The sequence below is a fragment of the Harmonia axyridis genome, chromosome X (assembly GCF_914767665.1).
Source record: "Harmonia axyridis chromosome X, icHarAxyr1.1, whole genome shotgun sequence".
Taxonomy (NCBI): domain Eukaryota; kingdom Metazoa; phylum Arthropoda; class Insecta; order Coleoptera; family Coccinellidae; genus Harmonia; species Harmonia axyridis.
The window spans coordinates 5511626-5518867 of record NC_059508.1 but is presented as its reverse complement, the minus strand read 5'-3'; positions in this window follow the sequence as shown (position 1 = coordinate 5518867).

Below are 7242 nucleotides of genomic sequence, written 5' to 3'. Positions count from 1 at the left end.
AGCACTTATAAGAGAAAGGATCAACTATCACCAGTTCTACAAGGCTAACCTAATACAAACTCGTGAGAACATCAGGAGAAGCATACGAAGCAGATCAAAAGCAGAGGACCATGAAATAATCATGGAAGCGGTTGAGAGGAGTTATGAGAGAACAAATGAACAACAAAAATAGACACAAAGATGAAAATTGGAAAAGCTGATGAGAGACTCTAAGAAATATACACCATTAGAGCACACAAGAACGGTGATCAAATTTTCGAGCAAGACTCTCAGTGATGACCAGAAATACCTCCTCAACAAGGGTCTTAAGTTCTTTATAGCACCTAAAACGTGCCAAAAATTGAGGTGATGTTGTCGGCGGAAGAAACAGCACAAGGGATACAGGACCCGGAGAAAGCTGAAGAGTACAGGTGGAAGATGAAAACTGCATTGGATTCAACCACCAAGCAATCTGAATCCAATATCAACAGGCAGAACGAAGAGTCCTGAAAGAATTGAAATCAGACCCCACCACCAAAATACTCCCGGCAGACAAGGGAAATGCGACGGTCATCATTAATTTGGACAAATACAACGAAAGAATCAAAGAAATGTTAGAAGCAGGACGATACAAGAAATTGAAGAAGGACTCCACTTCATCAGTGGAAAAAAAAGTCTACCGAACCTTGCATAAATACAAGGATGAATTCCCAGATCCTTTCACAAGATCAAGACTAACACCCCACTCTAGCAAACGTCCACATCTATACGGTCTCCCAAAAATACACAAAGAGAACATCCCCTTGAGACCGATCATCATCTCGAGGAATTCCCCTTGCCACTCTTTAGCTTAGTACTTCCTTAAGATAATATCATCACTAAGAGGCCACACAACATCAATGGTGAAAAATACGGAACATTCATGATTTGGCCTCATGAACCATCACTTGATTCCCAAAACACCTCAATAACGTAAAGGAATCCATAAAATTCACGATGAAAATTGGGCAAAATAACCAACTCCCCTTCCTGGATGTGCTCGTAAACAAACACCTCGAACCACGACTTAAAGGAAGCCAACAAACACAGGGGTAGGATTCTGTAACTTTCGTTATCATAGCAAACGAAAGCGATAACGTTACGAAGCGAATGCGGTATTCTGTATGCGTCTTTTTCTTTATCGTTTCGTTATCTTTACGCTTTTAGTTTCGTTGTCGGAGCTTACCGACTTTACACGAAGGAACATTGGCAACGTTGCAAATAAGTAGATATTTAAGCTACTCTAGGATTCTGCAGGTTTTGACATATGAGGTACCTGAGATAATCTCTAATAAGAGCAATGAGATAAGAGTCCCTTTTATGGACTCTAGCTGTAATGTCCTTTGAATAATCCACAGTATTTAACTTGAGTATTGTCAGAAATTATATTTTGATTTATGACTCTCATTGGAAGTTACTTAACAAAGGGTTTCATACCATTTTAAACTGTTTAGTTTATCATTAAGAATGAATTAGCTAATTGAATACAGCACCTGAATGCAAATATTGAGTATTACAAAAAGTCTTATTTGAGCACTGGAAGAAATTCGAAATGGAACCTCGTTCAATGGATTATAATTTAAAACCTTCATTCTTATTCCAGTTGCAAAACCTACCCATACTACAAAATAAGTTCGGGGAGTCAACTAATAGTGTGTATACGTATAAAGAAATATTCATCATGTTTTCAATGATTCTGATCATCGACAAGGAAATCTCAAGAATAGTTCGTCTAACTCTTACAAGAGAGGAGAATAGATTTCTTCGAGATAGAAGTGATCCATTTAACTTAACGGATGAGAGATTCATAGACGTTTTCCGTTTGTCGAAACATTTAGTTCACGTTCTATTCGATGAATTGAAACCATTTATGGATAATTATTGGAGGAACACGAGAACGCCATTTGAACAGCGAATATTGATAACTCTGAGCTTTTTGCCAGTGGAAATTACCACCATTGGACAAGAATATTTGCTAGCAGTAAGTCAACCCATGGTCAGTCGTTGTGTTAGTGAAGTGACTAAATTGATTAACCATGTATTCCAAGGAAGAATTAAATTCCCTAATGATTCTGAGAAGACCCAAAATAAAGGGAAATTTTTTGAAAAATGTGGAATACCAGGAATAATTGGTGCAATCGACTGTACACACATAAAAATCTTGAAGCCATCAGAAGAAGAGCATTCCTTTTTGAACAGAAAAGGATATCACTCAAATAATGTGCAGTTGATTTGCAATTCTGATCTTTCAATATTGAATGCCAATGCTCGATTTCCTGGAAGTTGTCATGACTCCTTTATATGGCGCCAATCGTTAATCAAGACTCATATGGAGAATCAATACCAAAGAGAAGAAAGGAAATTTTTCAATAATTAATAGAATGAATTTCAAACTTAATATTAAGAATTGTGATATTGTGAAGCAAAACATTCAAAATTATAACCTCGAAATCGAAATCATTCAAGTGTCATAATATGACGCTTAAGACTTGGTCACGTGGTAAAAGTAAACCAATCGAAAACGTCGTCGGACTTTTCGTAATGACAACGAACCCTAAAATGTTTCGTTATCGTCATGAGGTCGTTCTTTGCTTCGGCAAACACGACTATTGCCGAATCCCTTTACAGAATACCGAACCGAGCAAAACTGTCGTTTCGTCACGTTTTCGCTTCGCTTTGCCGTTACAGAATCCCACCACTGGTCAGTATATTCACCTCAAGTCTAACCACAACCTTAACACCAAATTGGGAGTAGCCAGATGCCTCTATGACAGAACAACTCAAGTATGCTCTAGTCTGAACGATATGAGAGAGGAATTCGATGAGATCACAGAGATTCTGGAGAAGAATGGCTACCACAAGAAGATACTAGAAATCGCCAGAACACCAAGAGATAACACATAACCTCGACCAGAAACACGAACCGAGTCAACAGAAACGATAACCATGGTATTTCCATATGTGAAAGGGTTATCAGATAAACTGAGAAGAATTGGTAACAGATACGGTGTGAGAACAGCATTTCAAACGAAAAACACTGTAACGGCTAACCTAACTAAGGTGGAACCTGACAACGTAAATCTAACAACAAAAACTTACGTATATGTAATACCATAATATAAACTACTAAACATACTGAACATACTAAAGAGTAAAGATCAAACCCACCTACGAACTAGAAAAAAGTATGGTGCGTACAAGCCCAGACAGACCAAGTTTGGCAAACGGTTCTTTTCAGAACCAAACAACCGATACTTCTCAAGACCACCATCCTGAAGAAGGCAGGCGAATGCTTGCCGAAAAGTCAGAAACATCCAACCACACATATGATGGAAATAGCCCAATAGACTATCTAACATTAATGAAGGTCATGATGAAGGACTCGTATCAAGAGGTTTTAATAGCCAGAGTACCTTCGTTTGAGATATACAGAGAGATGTTCATCTCATGAGTGAAATTTCACCAGTTCAATAACTCTTCAACTAATCGACCGAATAATTTCAAATTTTTTGAAATTGTGACCATTTTTTTCCGTCTCCTTTCAATATTTCTGAAATCGAATAAATCAGATCCGGACTAAGAAAATTCGAGATATTTTCTATCTTCGTGAATATTGGATCACCCTGTACGTGTACATAATGATCTTGTCTGGTTTTCGTAACCATAAAGAATTAAATCATAATAAAAATTCTAAATCTCTGCTTGACACGGTCATACAGGGTGACCAATAAACATTCCCTTAAGGGTGAAATTTTTTTAGGTTAATAAAGTTTTAACTAATCCACCGAATAATTTCAAGTATTGATGATTTGTCACTTTTTATCAGCGCCTTCCATCAATATTTCTAAAATCGAATTAATCAGATCTGGACTAGGAAAATTTTAGAATTTTTTTATTTTCGTTAATATTGGATCACCCTGTACGTTAATATCTTGATTTTTTTTCGTTTTTGTAACTTCGAAGAATTAATTCCTGATGAAAATTTTAAATCTGTGCTTAACACCATCATACAGGGTGATCAATAAACATTTCCTCATGAAAGAAATTTCATAGTTCAAGAAATCTTGAATTTATCGGTAGAATTATTTCGATAATTGCAGTTTTTCCCCCTTTACGAATGCCTTCCCTAAATTCTTTTCGAATTATTCAATAATATTTTGAGTTCAGCAAGAATTGTGCAAAATGGTATTCCTCCATTTCAATGCATTATTGAGCATGTTGAGATAGTCGTTGCACAGATTTCGCTATAGTATTCGGTTGAGATTCAATAGGTGCTTTCCAGCCAACGTCAGGAGCTCCTCGGTACAGCTCCGAAGCGCACTTGTTGTGTTCCAGTAAACAGGGCGTCGAGCCCTCGCGTTACCTTCCCCTTTCCCCTGAAGCATCCCCCGCATTTGCGGGGCTTCGAGCCCTGACAGGTGTGAGAGAGAAAGAAGACCGTTACTTCGCATAAAGTACGAGACAGCTGTAAAACGCTGGTTTGTTTACGTTGAATTTAACAGTTTCGTTTTGGCGCGTTCCACTCATAGCAAGGGCTCAAAGCTCTAGTGCGCCGAGCCCCGGGGTGACACGCACCTGATTGGAAAGCAGCTAATAATGTCGCAAACATCAAAAATTCTTTGTAGCAGTTGCTCCCTACTGTTAGTCTGTACCGAGTAGACCTCAGCATAATAAATAATCCAAGGGAGTCAGATAAAGTGATCCAGGAGGCCAAGCCACATTTACACTCTGCCAATCCATCTGTTTTCAAAAGTTTCAGTAAAATCTTAGAAATAAATTCTTCCATAAAATGTTCTATGATAGATTAAGTAGAAATTAAAAAGAGACACAATTCATTTTAAAATGTTTTTATTCTTAGGCGATCGATTCGGAATTATTATTCCATCATCAGGTCAGCTAAAATACATAATGGTATATAAAAGATTTCTCAACATTCTATTTAATATTCTGGATGGATCTTTTTTAGGTTAAGAGTGCAACTTATGAAACTTACTGTCTTATTGAAGTCAAAATGGATCAAATCGCTTTTTATCATTTATTGTTTCTGTTATTTTTCTCTAATTGTCTGGTTCTCTAGTTTTCTCAATTAATTGTCTGAAGAAAATAACAATGAGTACAATATTTAGTACAATATCCAAACGAATAATATCATAATTGTCTGAAGTTATAATAAATTTTTATATAATATATATGAAATGGTTATGTTCGGTTTTCAATGTTGAATTCTGGTATATTCATTCGAAACATGAAATCAACTACGACAACTTGAGAATACTACACAGAGAAAATAAATATTGCAAATTAACCCTACTGGAACAACTCGAAATCATAAAAAATGAAGATAACCATAATTTATTTTGAATGATTACCTCGATTATAAAGGAAGAAATATTTTCAAACTCATAGATAACTAAATAATGAAAACAAATTTCAAATTTCCCGCTCGTAGAGCATATACCAGAATTTCACTTTGAAAACATGATCATTTCCTATATATTCAACACCATTCTACTAAGAGCAAGAAATGAAAAATTCATTATAACTCCAGACAATTGATTGAGAAAACTAGAGAACCAGAAAATTAGCGGAAAATAACAGAAACAATAAATGATAAAGAGCGATTTGATCCATTTCGACTTCAATAAGACAGTGAGTTGCATACCCTCAACTTAAAAAAGATCCATCTTTAAAAAAGTATATTAAATATAATGTTGAGAAATCTTGTATATAGTTTATACCATTGTGTATTTTCAGCTGGCCTGATGATGGAATAATAATCCGAAATCGATTGCAAAAGAATAAAAATTTTATCAAATAAATAGTGTTTTTTTTTAATTCTACTTAATTAATTCATTTCAGTCGAATATTTTTCAGTAAGTTCGCATAAGCTCCATCATGTTGCAATCGGAATGTATTCCTTGTAATGTTTTCTAACAAACTAAATTGTTCCTCAAAATTTTCATAAATTTCTCCTGCCCTCCTATTTTCAAAAATACTAGGGCAAATCAAACGATTATTGTAGATACCGCACCAAACATTTATCGAAATTGTTGATTCCATTCCGAGTGAATGGCGAACTGCAAAATTCAAAATGATTCTTTCGACAAGTTCAAGATTTATTCATTTATTTATTCCAGTCCTAAAGAAATGTTTATTGATCACCCTTCATGACGGTGCCAAGCAGGATATTTAGAATTTTATGATGAATTAACTTTTTTTGGTTACGGAAACGAAAAAACATCTTATTGTTCACGTATAGGGTGATACAATATTCATGAAAATAACAGAGGTCAAAAATTTTTCGAATCTGATGTATTCGATTTCAAGAATATTGAGGAAAGGCATAGGTAAATGGTGAAAAAAGTGAACTATGAAATTAAGGGAATGTTAATAAATAATAAAATGAAATAAAATCATGATATAAACGTACAGGTTTATCCAATATTCTAGAAAACAGAAAAAGTTTAAAATTTTCCTAGTCCGGATCTGAGTCATTCGATTTCAGAAATATTGAAGAAAGGCAATAGTAAAGGGTGACAAAACTTCAAAAATTGAAATTATTCGGTGGGTTAGTCGAAGCGTTATTGAATTAAAAAAATTTCACTCATTAGGAAATGTTTATTGATCACCCTGTATGACCGTGCCAAGCAGAGATTCATTTTCATTATTATAAAATGATACTGAGATAAGGCCATATGGCCGAAAAATCTCATTAAAAAAAACACCTATAAAAAAACAAAAAAAAAAACATTCGAAGCAAAAATCTGTTATTGAACGAATTTATACTCACAGCACCCACGACACTCCCCGGTAAAGTGTTCAACCTACCGAAAACCCGATTCGGCAAGAAAAACTCTCGCACGTGTACGAAACAGCTCATGGTACAACTTATACCGGTAGCCCCGGAGATGATTTTCGTTCATCATAAAGATGTCAGCGAGATCACCACCAATAAAATTGTTCAAGATGCGATATGTCACAATCAAGTCACCCCGGACACGACGGTCATTAAAACTACTCAATCGGAATATTTGTAGTCTCTCCTCGTGAGAAGGTCGAACTCGTCCAAAAGGAATACTGGTTGCAGAGCGCTGTATTCTCTCCAAACCTTGATGATCACAAATCAGGTGAGGAGACCACGTGGGGCCGGCGTGTTCTAGAATTGGTCGGATGTATGTTATATAAAGCTGCCTGCAAGTGACAATCGAACATCTGGGAAACACG